This window comes from Lithobates pipiens, unplaced genomic scaffold (assembly GCF_037356315.1).
Source record: "Lithobates pipiens isolate NorthernLeopardFrog02 unplaced genomic scaffold, aLitPip1_a1.2 Scaffold_22, whole genome shotgun sequence".
In the NCBI taxonomy this organism is placed as follows: Eukaryota; Metazoa; Chordata; class Amphibia; order Anura; family Ranidae; genus Lithobates; species Lithobates pipiens.
In genome coordinates this window covers 178,369,658-178,386,894 of record NW_027507784.1, presented here as the reverse complement: position 1 = coordinate 178,386,894, position 17,237 = coordinate 178,369,658, and the positions used below count along the sequence as shown (strand labels likewise).

The 17,237-nt window shown below is 47.5% G+C and overlaps 1 protein-coding gene across 2 annotated transcripts in view; it reads right to left on the bottom strand.

Moving 5' to 3' along the window:
* The window catches only part of HIBCH (3-hydroxyisobutyryl-CoA hydrolase), a 215,789-nt gene that overhangs the window by 69,003 nt on the left and 129,549 nt on the right, over nucleotides 1-17,237 (bottom strand). The gene's annotated exons all lie outside the window — the stretch shown is intronic.

Here is a 17,237-nt window from a genome sequence, read left to right as displayed (position 1 = left end):
ATGTGATTGTTATTTTTAAATCTCATTTGACTCCGCTAAAAATACCTTATTCTGATCTGTTAGCATTGTGAGCTGTGCCTTATGTCTAATATCATCAGAGTTTTGCATAAGCTCTAAAAGCCATGAAGGAGGAAAACAGATCGGATATAACTCTTTTTTTGCTTCTCTTTGCAGCAAACGATCCCCCCAATTACAGGGTTTTTTTTTGTTACCGTAAAATCCTTTTCTTCGAGTTCATTGAGTGACATAGGATTTAGGCACATTTGGGCTATACTGAGGCCTACAGGAGACAAGACAATATGTCGTGTGGTGAGTACCGCAGCGTCTCCACAGGCTTCGCTTTACTTCCTGGTTCACATGTCCATCAACCTCCTGAGAGGAAAAAATGTGATGACGTCACAGTCGCAGGCCCCACCCTACGTGTTTCATCACTACCGGACATCGTCTGGGCATCTGTCAGGAGACTGTGTCATCACGTATATCATTTATATAATCCCACGGCGTCATCTTAACTACTGGCCGCTGGATTTATATAGCAATAGATACAAGCGGCAATGCCATTTTAACTGTTGGCCACCCATTAAGACAATGAAAACAAGGAAGTAAATAGTAAATATAAACAAAGAACCCCGTCATCTAGTGGCAGAAATATAGAATAACCAAATAAAAAAATTGTTATTAAAACAGTTAGCAAACTCAGAAAGGAAGCCGAAGACCATATAGGTGCTGCATATATATATATATATATATATATATAAGTAAAATAATGATATAATTCACACAAAGCAACAATCTTAGTAATGATATTTGTCAATACAAATTAAATAAAAATAAATATAAATGTAAAAATGAATCCTTAGGCATTATTTATGAAACAATGAATGTCATCTATGGACTGAAATTTCGAGACTCTGCTTTAGTCTTTCACTTTTAGCCTTTTTTTACTTGTAATTTGTGCAATTTTGCAATGCCACTAGCGCTGCATCTATTTTGTATATATATATATATATATATATATATATATATATATATATATATATATATAAATTTGTTTGAGTTTGTATTCGATTTTGGGGTGCTAGCAGCTGCGCTCATATATAAAAAAGTATTTTTATTGATTGTTTGTTCTAGCGCAGCAATAGTCTTTGGGCAGTTTTTTTGACACTAATACAGTGATCAGTGCTAAAAAAATATGCACTGTCACTGTACTAATGACACTGGCAGGGAAGGGGTTAACCTCAAGGGTGAAAAAAGGGTTAGATGTGTGCCTAGGTTGTGCTTACGCACTGTGGGAAGGTAACTAGGGGAAGGCAAAGATCTGTGTTCCTGTTTTGCAGAAACACAGGATCAAAGCCTTTCCTGCTGACAGAACAACAATCTGCATTGTTTACAGACTGCCTATGTCCCAAATGTCCCGGCGGACATCAAGTCGGGAGTGGTTTGCCCACAACGCACGTACACCAGACCCGGAAGTGTCAGATCATGTACTAGGTGCGTGATCTGACACAGAGCAGCACCCTGCCACAGTAAATGTACGTGGAGCAGTTGCTAAATGGTTTAGGGATACAGGATTTAAAGACATCTGGGCCATTCAAAAGCACCCCAACTAAAAGGTGGGCAACACAGCAACAAAATTCTATCAAGCCTAACAATAAACAAACATCCACCTGGTAAAACATGTGAACACAATACTAGAGGGCAGCCTTGCAAATCTTGGAAACAGTTGGCCGATTTGTCTGAGCCACTGAGAATTGTTGGAAAGAGACGCTGGATGGATGAACAGGAAAACTTCAGCTTCAGTGGAGGCAGTGGCTGCAAGGCAGACATTTAAAGCTTGAACTACATCCAGATAATGAAGGGAAATCTTCTAATGTGCTGGAGCCAGACAAAGGTATGGTAGCACAAAAGCCTGGTTAAGGGGAAAGGCTTAAGTCAACTTAGGAAGGGAGGAAGTTCTAGCCCTTCAATACCCCCTTGTCCTTGTGTAATGCATGAAAGGGTTCTTTATTAGGACAAAGACATAATTTCAGATACATGCCCTGCAGAGGTGATGGCAACAAGAAAAACAACTTTGTGAGCGTGGAAAGAGTAATATCCCTGATATGTTGGGGGGCAGTTTTGAAGTGCCAAGAGAAGCAAATTCAAATCTCATGGAGATACAAGTGGGTGCATGTGGGAGCAACATGAGAAACATCCTGTATGAAGGTCTTAATCAAGAATGGGTGGCTAACGGTTTTTGGAACAAGGTCAAAAGCACTGAGATCCTTGATAGTACTCAAGGCCTATTAGTAAAATGGTCAGGATTTGTTTCATTGAGTATTTTATTTTTATTTCCTTGTACCAATCATAGAATGCCTATTATGTATAGTCAATGGTAGATCTTACAGAAAGTGGACTTCCTGGTTTTTAACACTGTATTGGATTTCCACATCAGAAAAGGCCCTGTTCCATAAGACCTGGTGTACATTTGGCACCCCCCACCTGTGACACAGGTTCTGAACACCCCTGGGTCCAGGTCCTGCCAAGTGTGGTAGTCTGTCAGCCAACTGTCCAATCCTCAGTGGACAAGGTTGGAACATGACGTTCTGGCTAGGACCAATTTTTTTCTACTTCTTTTGCAGCGGCAAGACTTCTGGGTCCTTCCTGATGGTTCATGTACATCATTGCTGTAACATCTTCCAACTGAGTCCAGATCAGGAGACCCTCAAGTCAAGATGTCTGGGGTTGTAGAGACAACCAAATCGCACAAAGCTCCAGAATGTTAATAAAGAATAGAAATTTGCAAGAAGCCACGCATTGGTCTCCGTTTATTAATGAGGCCGAAGGCAGTGGGTGGCCTGGGCTTCCCGAATTTCAAGCTTTATGTCACGTACCTTGTTGGAGAGCCCAAGCGTGCAGGGAGCGGCGCCTCGTAAGGCCCGGCTCGAGAGCCCCTGGAGATGGGAACAGGGATTCAGGAGTCCGGAGGGCACAAGTACCAGACTGGTCAGCTGGTAGAAGAGACCGGAGCAGATGGTGGACCGGAGCGGAAGGTGCAACCAGCGCGGGAAGCTGGACAGGAACTGCTGGACGGCTGGCACAGGCGAACAGGCAGGAGCTGCGGGAGTAGTAGTCGGTGCAGGTCCGTAGGCAGGCTGGCAGAAGTAGTCAGGGACGAGCTGGGTCGGCAACAATCGGGCAGCAGAGGTACAAGGCAGAAGGCAGAAGCGTGGTCAATCAGGCAAAGGGTCGGAGGCAGGCGGCAAACAGGCAAAGTCCAGGAACAGGCCGGGTACAGAATCAGGAACACACACACACAGGAACAGATAGCAGGAGTCACAGGAACGCTGCAGACGGGACAGCACAGAGGAGCAGGAGCAGGTCCCTTAAGTAGGCAACTGGGCGCCAAGAACGGTCGCACGGTACGTCTACGTACCCCCGCGGGTGACCGTGCTCCCGTTCGTGACCCCGCATACCCGCGTACGCCCGTTCGGCTCGTCGCGCACCCGCGTGCGCTCCGTTCGGTTCGTCGCGCACCCGCGTGCGCCCGCTCGTGTCAACGCGCACCCGCGTGCGCCTGTTGGGGACTATGTGCACTGGCGTGCGTTCGTTAGCGCCAACCCGCGTCCGAAGGCACCGACGATCCCCTCGTACAGGGAACCTGCGGGTAAGTCTTACTTGGGTGACCGGGGTGGTGGAACGACCGTGACATTGCCCCCCCCCAAGGGGCAACCTCCGGATGCCCAACTGTGCCATCTTATCCGGGTGAGTTCTTTTGAAGGCATGGATTAGTCTTTCAGCATGCAAGTTGGACTCCGGTTCCCATGAATTCTCCTCAGGGCCATATCCCCTCCATTTAACCAGAAACTGGGTCTGGTTACGTCTCCTCCTGCAATCCAAGATAGCCTCAACCTCAAATTCCAATTCCCCATCAATCATCACGGGTTCTGGGGGGTTGGTACTCCGGTCGGCAAAGGGGTCCGGAACCGCAGGCTTGAGCAATGAAACATGAAAAACCGGATGGATCCGGAATGACCCCGGGAGCTTTAGCTCAAAGGCTACTTCATTTAGTTTCCTCAGAATGGGGAATGGACCCACGAACTTCGGACCCAGCTTCCTGGAAGGGCAGGCCAACTTCAAGTTTAACGTAGACAGCCAGACCTGGTCCCCGACCTGGAGGTTAAGCTCGCCCCTTCTCTTCCTATCGAAGACTTCCTTATAGTGTTCCTGGGTTTTAGCCAGTGTTTCTTGAAGGATCCTGTTATTATTCCTGAAGAAGTTAAGGTCCTCCTGGACCGCCGGTACTGAACACTCAGGAAGATTACCGGGCAGAAAAAGTGGGTGGAAACCGAAGTTTGCAAAGAAGGGGGACTGCTTGGTGGCCGAATGGACGGAATTATTATAAGCAAATTCTGCTAAAGGTAGAAGCGATACCCAATCGTCCTGGGAGAAGGAAGAGAAGCAACGCAGATACTGCTCCAGCGTTTGGTTGGTTCTCTCGGTCTGGCCGTTAGTTTGAGGGTGATAGGCCGAAGATAGGCGAAGCTCTATTTTCAGGGCCCCACAGAGAGCCTTCCAAAACCTGGACGTGAATTGAACTCCCCTGTCAGAGGTGATGTCAGCAGGAATGCCGTGGAGCCTTACTATTTCTTTAATAAAAGTCCTGGCCATCTCTGTGGCCGATGGAGTCCCCTTCATGGGTAAGAAGTGAGCCATTTTAGTAAATCTGTCCACCACCACCAGAATCGAGGAAAAGTCTTCAGAGGGGGGCAGTTCCACGATAAAATCCATGGATATCATCTTCCACGGCCTATCCGGGATGGGTAATGGCCTCAGCAAGCCCCAAACCTTCGACTTACTCCCTTTATTCCTAATGCAGGTGGTACACGCTTCTACATATTCCCTGCAGTGTTTCTTCATCTGGGGCCACCAAAATGTGCGTTGAAGTAGGTCTAAGGTTTTGAATGCCCCAAAGTGACCGGCCAATGGGTGGTCGTGGCAGGAGCTGAGGACCGCAGTACGTAACTCCTGGGGGACAAAGATTCTATCCTGGTGCCAGAGAAGACCGTCCTTGGAGGTTAAAGAGGTGTCAGAAGATAGAGCCGGATCACTGGAGGCCTGTTTAATTCGGGACAAGAGATCTTCTTGGAGCAGGAGAAAGTTTCCTGGGGGAAGAATGGTGTCTGGCGTAGGAGATAACACTGGCTCATTGTACATCCGGGAAAGAGCATCGGGCTTCACGTTCTTCGACCCGGGCCTGTACGTGATATGGAACACGAACCTGGAAAAGAAAAGTGCCCACCGGGCCTGTCTTGGCTTCAGTCGCTTGGCAGATTTAAGATACTCCAGGTTCTTGTGGTCCGTATAAACCAGGATCGGGTGGGAAGCACCTTCAAGGAGGTAGCGCCATTCCTCCAACGCCGCCTTGATTGCCAGTAATTCCCGGTCCCCGACGTCGTAGTTCCGCTCAGCTTCTGAGAGTTTACGGGAGAAAAAGGCCACCGGGTACAAAAGTGACTTAGGCCCCTGTCTCTGGGATAATACCGCCCCAACGGCTACTTCCGAGGCATCTACCTCCAGGATATAGGGCAGCGTGGCGTCGGGGTGTCTCAGGATCGAAGCTGAAACAAATAGATTTTTCAGGGTTTCAAAGGCTTCTTGCGCCTTGGGAGTCCACAGGAATCTTTGACCCTGTTTGGTCAGCTCCGTGATGGGGGAGATAATGGATGAAAATCCTCTGATAAACTTTCTATAGAAATTGGCAAATCCCACGAACCGTTGGACCCCTTTCCGGTCCGAGGGAGCGGGCCAGTCTAGGATGGCTGAGACTTTCTGGGGGTCCATTTCTATTCCATTTACCGAAATGATCAAGCCCAAGAATTGAATGCTCTGTTGCTCGAAGACGCACTTCTCCGGTTTGGCGTACAGGCCATGGAGACGGAGACGAGCCAGGACAATCTTCACATGCTCCCGGTGTTCGACTAAGGAGGAAGAAAAGATTAGTATATCGTCTAGGTATATAACAACAAACAGGTCTAAGTACTCTCTGAAGACATCATTGACGAAATGCTGGAATGTAGCAGGGGCATTACAGAGTCCAAAGGGCATGACGAGATACTCGTAATGCCCGAAGCGGGTACGAAAGGCGGTCTTCCACTCATCGCCTTTGCGGATACGGACCAGGTTGTAGGCGCCACGCAGATCCAGCTTGGAGAACACCCTAGCCGACCCCAGTCTCTGGAACAATTCAGGCACCAACGGTAGAGGGTAGCGGTTTTTCACAGTAACCTTATTGAGTGCCCGGTAGTCTACACATGGTCGTAGGGAGTGGTCCTTCTTCTGGACAAAGAAAATCCCTGCACCTGCCGGGGAAGTGGAAGGCTGGATAAAGCCCTTCTTTAAATTATCATCCAGGTAGGTCTTTAGAGCTCCCAGCTCGGTCTCAGATAGGGGAAAGATTCTCCCGAAGGGAATCTCCGCTCCCGGAAGCAAGTCTATCGGGCAATCATATAGTCTGTGGGGAGGTAGAGTCTCTGCGCCCTTCTTACTAAAAACATCCAAAAATTGGTGATAGACTTCGGGCACTGCCAGTCGGGTCTCAGTGTCTGTCTCCAAGCAGAGCAGGGAAGGAGGGTCCGTCTTGATGGCTGGAAGGCAATACTGATGACAATAGGCAGATGGAAACTCGATCTTTCCAGTGAACCAGTTTATCAGGGGATTGTGGGCCTTCAACCAGGGTATGCCAAGAATTATGGGAAAGAGAGGAGACTCGATAATGTCCAGACACAGGTGCTCCTGGTGGTCCCCCGAGATGGTGACAAGAAGGGGAGATGTTTCCTGGGTTACAGGTCCGGATCTCAGAGAGGAACCGTCGGCCAAATAGATTGGAAGTTCCTTGGCCCTGGGCCGAAGGGGAATGTTGTTTCTCAGGGCGAAGGATAGGTCCATAAAACCGCTACAGGCCCCAGAGTCAATGATCGCGTTGACGCTGATAGTCTTGCCGGAGAACTGTAAAAGAAGAGGCACAGCCAGGTGAGAGATGGTACTGGTACTAGGTGGAGTAGGAGGAGAGGCGGGAGGTATAAGCAGGCACTTACGCGACTTGGCGGGGCAAGTGCGAACATAATGTCCAGATCCTCCGCAGTAGAGGCACAGGTTACCAGATCTTCGGCGTTGGCGCTCTTCGGGGGTCAGAGGTGAACGTAGTAATCCCAGCTGCATGGGTTCTGATAAATCCGGAGAAGAAGGACCAGGAAGAACCGGTGGATTGGCACTTGGAACCCGTGGCATCATCCAGACTGGGCGAGAGGTGGAAGAAGAGCGCTCCAGACGACGCTCTCTTAACCGCCTATCGATCTGGACAGAGAGGTCGATGAGCGCTTCCAGGGTCTCGGGAGTTCCTACACGGGCCAGTTCGTCCTTCAAAGCCTCCGAGAGTCCCATGCGGAACTGGTAACGGAGAGCTGAGCTGTTCCACTCTGTGTCGGCGCTCCAGCGCCTGAACTCAGACACATAGTCCTCTACTGGCCTGCGACCTTGCTGGAGTGCATGCAAAGCCGCTTCTGCGGTGGCTGCGAGCTGGGGGTCCTCATATAGACGAGACATGGCTTGGAAGAAGACATCTAAGGAGTCCAGAGAGGGGTCTTTTCGTTCAAGGAGGCGATGTGCCCAGGCCTGGGGTTCGTCGGTAAGCAAGGAGATAACGAACCCTACCTTCGTAGCCTCAAGAGAAAAGGTCCGGGGCTGAAGGGCGAAGAAGAGCTCGCAGGAATTCCGGAAGGCCCTAAACTTATTCCGGTTACCGGAAAAACGGTCTGGTGTAGGGACCCTTGGCTCTGGTGGCAACATGACCACTGAAGGAGGACCTGGGGATCCGGAGGCAACTGGAGCTGCGGCAGATAGGGCTTGAACCCGTTCCTCCAAACGACCATAACCCTCTTGCAGGTTCTTCACGGCCTGGGTGAGGCCGGCTAGATGGTGGCACAGTTCATCCATCGGAGACGCTCCCTGCGAGGGCTCGGACATGGCTGTCCCGTACTGTCACGTACCTTGTTGGAGAGCCCAAGCGTGCAGGGAGCGGCGCCTCGTAAGGCCCGGCTCGAGAGCCCCTGGAGATGGGAACAGGGATTCAGGAGTCCGGAGGGCACAAGTGCCAGACTGGTCAGCTGGTAGAAGAGACCGGAGCAGATGGTGGACCGGAGCGGAAGGTGCAACCAGCGCGGGAAGCTGGACAGGAACTGCTGGACGGCTGGCACAGGCGAACAGGCAGGAGCTGCGGGAGTAGTAGTCGGTGCAGGTCCGTAGGCAGGCTGGCAGAAGTAGTCAGGGACGAGCTGGGTCGGCAACAATCGGGCAGCAGAGGTACAAGGCAGAAGGCAGAAGCGTGGTCAATCAGGCAAAGGGTCGGAGGCAGGCGGCAAACAGGCAAAGTCCAGGAACAGGCCGGGTACAGAATCAGGAACACACACACACAGGAACAGATAGCAGGAGTCACAGGAATGCTGCAGACGGGACAGCACAGAGGAGCAGGAACAGGTCCCTTAAGTAGGCAACTGGGCGCCAAGAACGGTCGCACGGTACGTCTACGTACCCCCGCGGGTGACCGTGCTCCCGTTCGTGACCCCGCGTACCCGCGTACGCCCGTTCGGCTCGTCGCGCACCCGCGTGCGCCCGCTCGTGTCAACGCGCACCCGCGTGCGCCTGTTGGGGACTATGTGCACTCGCGTGCGTTCGTTAGCGCCAACCCGCGTCCGAAGGCACCGACGATCCCCTCGTACAGGGAACCTGCGGGTAAGTCTTACTTGGGTGACCGGGGTGGTGGAACGACCGTGACACTTTATTAGTACGCCACACATTTGGCCAGAATTATAGATTGGCACTGTCATACTGAGAATAAGGATTGGGTGGCCCTGGAGGAGACTGTCTCAAAAACCCCTTTAAAATTCACCCCATGAAAACCCTGGGCAAAATGCCCCCCAGAATTTTTGCGGCACCCACTCATTAAAGCCACTTTACAGGTCTTTCACAAGACCGCCTCAGATCATCAGATTGCCACCTTGCCGGGACCCTTAACACCCCTACTGAATAATCTGGATTTCCCCCCGGGAATGGGCACGAAAACATTTGCCTTGAGAGGTACATCACCCCTTCTGGCCTTACACCTGACACGAGCTGGACAGATCCTCTCGTATGATAGTCTGCTGGGTGACCTCGCACCTTGGGAACTTCCTTTTTGGAACTATAGACAAGCATGCCACTACTTACTCACCCCCATAAGGCAGAAGAAGATATTGAGGGACCTTACCCCCTTTGAATCAATATTATTATTATTATTATTCAGGATTTATATAGCGCCAACAGTTTGCGCAGCGCTTTACAATATGAGGGCAGACAGTACACTTACAATACAATTCAGTACAGGAGGGATCAGAGGGCCCTGCTCGTTAGAGCTTACAATCTAGAAGGGAGGGTCAAGTTGAAACAAAAGGTAATAACTGTGGAGGATGAGCTGATGGAGAAACTGAAAATACAGTTAGGTGTGGGTGGGGTAGGCTTCTCTGAAGAGAAGTGTTTTCAGGGATCCTCTAAAAGCTGATAAAGTAGGAGATAAGCGGACAGATTGGGGTAGGGCATTCCATAGGATTGGGGAGGCTTTGGAAAAGTCCTGGAGGCGAGTATGGGAGGAGGTGATGAGGGAGCTAGAGAGCAGGAGGTCTTGAGAGGAACGAAGAGGACGAGTAGGTTGGTATTTAGAGACTAAGCTAGTGATGTAGCTGGGGGCCGAGTTGTGGATGGCTTTGTATGTAATTGTTAGTATTTTGAATTTAATTCTTTGGCTGAGCGGAAGCCAGTGGAGGGATTGACAGAGAGGAGTAGCAGACACCGAGTGATTGGTAAGGTGGATGAGTCTGGCAGCGGCATTCATAATGGATTGAAGAGGTGATAGACTATGTAGAGGTAAGCCAATGAGAAGGGAGTTGCAGTAGTCAAGGCGAGAGATGACCAGCGGGTGAATTAAGAGCTTTGTTGTCTCATTGGTTAGAAAGGGGCGTATTTTGGAGATGTTGCGGAGGTTGAGGCGGCAGGATTTGGACAGTGATTGGATGTGTTGCTTGAAGGAGAGTTCAGAGTCCAGGACTACACCTAGAACCTTGGCATGAGGGGATGGGCTTATGGTTGTGCCATCAATTTTGACAGTGAGATCAGGGGAAGGGGCATATGGGGGAGGAAAAATTATAAGTTCGGTTTTGGATAGATTGATTTTGAGGAAGTGATGTGACATCCAGACTGATATATCTGATAGTAAATTAGTGATACGTGAGGAGACAGAGGGAGTGAGCTGAGGGGTAGAGAAATAGATTTGGGTGTCGTCAGCATAGAGGTGGTATTGGAAGCCGTGGGAGGCTATCAGTTGACCCAGGGAGGAGGTATAGATTGAAAATAGGAGTGGTCCAAGAACAGAACCTTGGGGGACCCCAACAGAGAAAGGAAGAGGAGAGGAGGAAGTAGAGTTGTAAGAAACGCTAAAGGTGCGGTTGGATAAGTAGGAAGAGAACCATCGTAGAGTATGGTCACGGAGACCAAAGGTGTGGAGTTTTTTGAGAAGGAGGGGGTGGTCAACCGTATCAAAGGCAGCAGAGAGGTCCAGGAGGAGGAGTACAGAATAATGTCGTTTGGTTTTGGCCGTTAGTAGATCGTTTGTTAGTTTTAGGAGAGCAGTTTCTGTGGAGTGTTGAGGACGAAATCCAGACTGAAGGGGATCAAGAAGGCTATTATCAGCGAGGTGGTCACTCAGTCGGTTGTAGACCAGACGTTCGAGTAGTTTGGATAAAAAGGGGAGCAAGGAGATGGGGCGTAGGTTGTTTGGATTGGAGGGGTCCAGTGAGGGTTTTTTAAGTATGGATTTGACAAGTGCATGTTTTAGAGAGTTGGGGAAGGTGCCAGAAGAGAGGGAGAGATTGAAGATGTGAGTTAGAGAGTGTAGCATAGAGTCAGAGGGTGAACGCAGCATTTGCGAGGGAACAGGATCCAGAGGGCAGGTGGTAAGGTGGACATTACCAAGTAGTTTAGCAACTTCATCTATAGTGGTGGGGTTGAAGGAGGGAAGTAATGATTGTGCCTGTGGGCATGATGTGTAAAGCGTGGAGGGTATCAGAACAGTAGAAATCTCTACGCGAATTGTATCAATCTTCTGTTTGAAGTGATTAGCAATCTCCTGGGCAGTGAGTGAGTTGGCGGGTGGAGGCGGAGGAGGACGAAGTAGGAGAGTTGAAAGTAGAGAAGAGTTGACGGGGACGGGATGATAGGTTGCTGATGAGAGTGATAAAATAGTTCTGCTTGGCAGAGAGGAGGCTAGAATTGTAATTTTGGAGGGCAGATTTATATTGGTTGAAATCTCTCTGAGACTTCGTCTTGCGCCACAGGCGCTCATGAGCACGACTAAGTTTTTTCAGACTTCTAGTGGCATCTGTTTGCCAAGGTGCTCTGAGGGCAAACCTGTGGAGAGAACAACCTCACTTATGTACGCATGTCTCCAGCAGCACGGCAACACGGACCCGGGCCGGTTTAGGGACCAATGGGAGGCAACACTTCAGACCCATTTTACTAATCTGCAGTGGCAAAACGCGTGTATCCTGGCACATAAGTGCTCTATCAGCACTAGGCTACAGGAAAACTCCTACAAGCTGTTGTCACAATGGTATGCCACTCCAGAGAAAGTAAAGAGATGGTACCCTGCTTCCACTGGCCTCTGCTGGAGGTGTGGTGTGGCTAAATGAGACATGCTGCACATCTGGTGGAACTGCCCCCAGATCTCCATATTTTGGGGGAAAATTTGTGACTTAAGTTTACGCATTACGGAAACAAAATTGCAACTCACACCAGCCTGTTTGCTACATATCTCCAATTTCCCCCTTGGTAGATATAAACAATCCTTGTCAAAGCACCTCCTCATTGCCGCTAAATCCCTGATCCGTAGATACTAGAAATTTACATCAATTCCAACAGTGGGAGAATGACTGAGAGAAGTCAACCGCATTTTTGCAATGGAAGAAACCCTGGCTATAGCCAATGAATCAACCGAAAAATTCCATAAAACTTGGTCCCCATGGGTACAGTTTAAGTATTCAGATGCTTATGATAGCCTGTCCACTGGCTGAGTGGCCTCCTGACCCTAGCGGAACGTCCAATACTGACTCTGTTTGGTCCTGCCTGGTCTCCATTAGGAAGCGAGCGAAAGACTTCCTCAATGAGGAACCCCTTGTAATACAGTCTTACTCTTCTCTTATTTCTATTCTATTCTTTTCTACCCTCTCTTTGTGATCCCTTATATTTCTCCCCCCCCCCTCTTACCAATCAATTAACCTACAGGTGTGCTGTGATATTAGTTATTGCTGGATACTGTACTGTCCATAAAGGCGGTATCACAAACTTCTTTCTTTTTTTGCAAATGAGGTCTTAGCTGGTCCTAGACCCGAGTCATTGTATGTGTGAATGCAACAGAAATAGACATCTGTATTTGTTATTTGTTGAGATTACGATATATTGTGATTTTTTTTTTCTGTTCTGTTATCTCACTTTAATAAAAAAATGTATTGGCAAAAAAAAAATAGAGTAGAAATTCCTCCAGCGTTCCATTCCCCAGCACCCTCAGAATGTTTAGGACTCCTGTCAGGCTGACATCCATCGGGATGACCTTTGAAGAGATCAGAAAGATGGACTTACCCAACTCCAAAGCTGGATTCCTGAGCCATGAGGCAAGAGACAACCTGGTCTTTAGTATCAGGTGAATTGGCTTGTTCTAGGACTAAACTAAATTGCTCCATGATGACAGGATGTTGAATTGTAGGGGTCTGTAGTGAAACTGGACAAAATGAGACTGCCTCAAAAAAGGCTACCCTAGGCAAGGCAGAAGCAAAGAGTCAGTCAAAATATGGACAGAGGAGTCAGAGAGGAGAGTTTGAAGGTTTTCTTGTGGAAGAAAAACTCTTGCTTAAGGTGTGTCCAGGATCAGACTCTGATATTTCAAGTAATGATTGGCTCCAACACAGACTTACGAAGGTTCGGGATCCAACTGACATGTCTAAAGTTCTGAAAAATCGGAGCCACGCCATTGGTCAGAACCAGATATCCCACAATAGAGATGCTCTAGGAATGTAACAAGGCAAGCACAGGGGCTAGAACTTGGTAAATACACAGGGTGTAGAAGAACGTCTGAATAACTGGGTCACAAACGGGAAGTGTTGAGGAATTACAGCAAAGAAAAAAAAATCGCACCAGTTGGTTGGAAGACATAAAGCTAAAAATGGGTATGGAAGTAGAATTGTATCTTATTGCCTGTAGAAACCACTTCCTATACTATTTACTTATAAATGAGTTTTCAGGCTCTAGGTCACATCAGAGATTGTGCCATGGCTGTGGACCTTGAAACCATTTAGCGGCTAAAAAAGTGCGCAGAGGTCTGGAAAGTGCTACATGGAGAGCTCAGTGCTAGGTCACATTTCAGGCAGGTCCCACAATCGTTCAGTCTAGCAGGCTCCAGGTAAGGCTTCCAGAGTGTCAGGCCACCTGAGGCCAGGTGACAGATGCACACCGTTGGGATCAGGAGTGCATCGCAAGGTAGTGGACCCTACAGCTGACTGCTGCGGATGGGAGTCAGGGTGGTAAAGGATGGCAGGGCCACTAGAATGCCAACATGGATCCCACTGGGGTTAGAGCGTAAGATTCCCTAGGGCTCGGCGTCCAAGAGCCAGCAGGTGTTCACCAGAGACTCTAGTGGTGAGGATGGACTGGGCTGCAACTGGCTCCAGGTTGTGACCCCCAGGGTCCTCTAGCTCACACTCACAGTAGGCAACAGGAGGATAGGGATAGTAAGGGAATAAGCCATTGTCGGGGCAACTAGCAGACGAGGACAACAGAGTACACGCCAAAGGTTCAGTATCACAAGCAAACAGGGATAGTCAGTGACACGCCAAAAGGTCAGGGTCACGAGCAGACAGGAATAGTCGAGAACACGCCAAGGTCGGTAACAGAGGCAAACTTAGAGCACAGGATAAGCAGGAAACGGGAAGCCAAACACACAATGTTGATCAGCAGGGCTGGCCTGCAGTGCACAGGTTAATATAGAGTTCTCTGATAGGAGCTGGGGTGGAGCCATGCTTAGAGGAGAGATTATAAAAGCAGTCAGGTGAGAGTGGCTGGTCTCTAGAGATGCACACATGATGAGAGGTAAGCTGACAAACTATTGCATAACCATAACCATGAGCTATTGCTGAAGATATGTCTATCTGGATAGACGCTTAAAAAGACTAGGTCAAGCACCATTAACAATGTCTTGATTGAAGAAAACATTAGGAAAAAGAAAATATAGCTAGTAATTAATTTTCTCAGTAAAAAAAAAAGAGGTCCATCCTCCTGGAATACTAGAAAAAAACAGAGATGCTGGGAGTGGAAGGGGTTAAACTAGGCTGGTCACTGTTTTTTTGCCAGTGCCTAAATCCTCTTGTAGGCAGAATTATAAGCCAAATGTTTCTGAATCCTGTGTTCTGTTGAGGTAAAGGTGATATTGTCCTTGACTTGATCCTACCCTGCCAATCAGTTTGTCAAAAAGTAACAATGACAATAGGTTAGATGCACAGGATGACATTAAAACTTGTTGCATCAAACATACCAGCAAAATCAGGTCAGTCAGTCAGATCTAAATGGACCGCCTGTCCATTTACACCTGAGGGCCATCTGATCCGATCCACTAGACCATGGGTCTTCAAACTATGACCCTCCAGTTGTTCAGGAACTACAATTCCCATCATGCCTAGTCATGTCTGTGAATGTCAGAGTTTTACAATGCCTCATGGGATGTGTAGTTTCGCAAAAGCTGGAGGGCCGTAGTTTGAGGATCCCTGCACTAGACGGATGGAGAACAGATCCCCATCTGGCTGTTTTTAGTTGATAGGATCGGATTTCGGCGGATGTGAACGGACAGGCTCCATAGAGGGCAATGGAAAGTCCGATCAGATCCGCCTAAAAATCTGGCTGGCGGACCCCTTCAGTCCAACCGTGTGAAAGGGGCCTTGCATGTATCACAATATAATGGCAAAAGAGAAAAAGCTCTCTGAAAATTAAAGATGAACTTTGACTTTGAGCTGTACAACCCTACTATGTTACATAAAAATCAGGCTTACAGGCAAGACTCGCAGCCAGAAGTCTGTGCTATTAATATAACATTTATGTTGGAAAAAAATGTGCTTTTTTCCATTCCCAATTAAAACACAAGATAAAATATATACGCAATAATTGATAGTGCCCGGGTGCACACAGAAATCAATATAAAACATTAGATGTGATGTAGTCAGTCATGGGATAAGGAGTATGAATGATGAATGAGAACCTTTTTTTTTTTTTACATAAACAACCATTTCGGTGGGATGCAACTTTGACAAAGAGGGGCTGTGTCCCACTGATACTTCAGTTGTCCATTACATATAGTTTTTTTTTTCTCATCAATACTTCATGTGCCAAGTCCCAACTGCCTACATCACTTGGGTGTATCTTAAAGTGATTCCATGTCTTTTTTTCAGTATCCTGTCTAATTTTTTGCCATCTGTGTCTCATTGAGGATAGTTCCCTTAACTTCCTGTCCTGATGACACAAGTAAAAGAAAATCATAGTGAAGGAAATCCCCTCTTGGATAATTGTCATTGGTTTCTCCACTGGAGGCTTTTCCTTCTATTCTTGTTCTAGTGTAACTAATAGTCTTCAGCTACAGCTGTTCTGTGAAGCCCCTCAGAAGTTTGTTAGAGAACTTTAGTGAACAAACAGCATTATGAAGGTCAAGGAACACACCAGACAGGTCAGGGATAAAGTTGTGGAGAAGTTTAAAGCAGGGTTAGATTATAAAAAAATATACCAAGCTTTGAATATCTCACAGAGCAATGTTCAATCATCATCCTAAAATGGAAAGAATAAGGCACAACTACAAACCTATCAAGACATGACCGTCCACATAAACTGACAGGCTGGGCAAAGAGTGCAATGACCATAGAAGCAGACAACAGGCTGATGGTAACGCTGGAGAAGCTGCAGAGATCCGCAGCTCAGGTTGGAGAATCTGTCCACAGGACAACTATTAGTCGTGTACTCCACAAATCTGGCCTTTATGGAAGAGTGACAAGAAGAAATTCATTGTTGAAAGAAAGTCATAAGAAGTCCTGTTTGCAGTTTGCAAGAAGCCATGTGGGGGGCACAGCAAACATCCGGAAGAAGGTGCTCTGGGTAGATGAGACCAAAATTTAACTTTTTGGCCTAAAAGCAAAATGCTATGTTTGGCTGAAAACCACACTGCACATCATCCTAAACACACTATGCCTACCGTGAAACATGGTGGTGGCAGCATCATGTGCTGATACTTTTCTTCAGCAGGAACAGAGAAGCTGGTCAGAGTTGATGAGAAGATAGATGGATCAGGGAAATCTTAGAAGAAAACATGTTAGTGTCTGCAAAAGACTTGAGACTGGGGCAGAGGTTCACCTTCCAACAGGAATTTCACTCTCTAGAACAAAGCTGGTGGAGACATCCCTAAAAAGACTTGCAGCTGTAATTGCAGCAAAAGGTGGTTCCACAAAATATTGACTCGGGGGGGGGGGGGGCAAATACAAATGCACACCACACTTTTTCACATCTTTATTTGTAAAAAATTCTGAAAAACATTTATCACGTTCCTTCCACTTCACAATTATGTGCCACTTTGTGTTGATCTATCACATAAAATTCCAATAAAATACATTTATGTTTTTGGTTGTAAAATGACAAAATGTGGAAAAGGGCTATGAATACTTTCTCAAGGCACTGTATCTGAATTTCATATCTTTGTGACAAAACCTTAGGTTCCACAGCTGCCGTAAGTGAAAAAAGAACATCTTTCTCAAGCACCCACTCTTTATTTTATTTTATGGGACACAAAGTTAACATCTGTTGCCTACATAGCACAATTATTTTCACTGTTCCATATCTTTTTTGGGGCGTAAATCCATAGTAAGAGCACATACTCAGTACTTCCCAGAGTTGAACAGGGTTATAATGTTGCTCAACCCCAAACAGATAAGATCTTGCAACACCAATATAGCTTCCTTATTAGAGAATTAAAAAAAAAATCATAGGTAAGTGAAATTGATCACGTATATACTATTGGTGGAAAGAATTACTATTGCTAAACATTGGAAACAGTCGGTAATTCCTTTTGATTATGTTAAGTGTAAACTTAA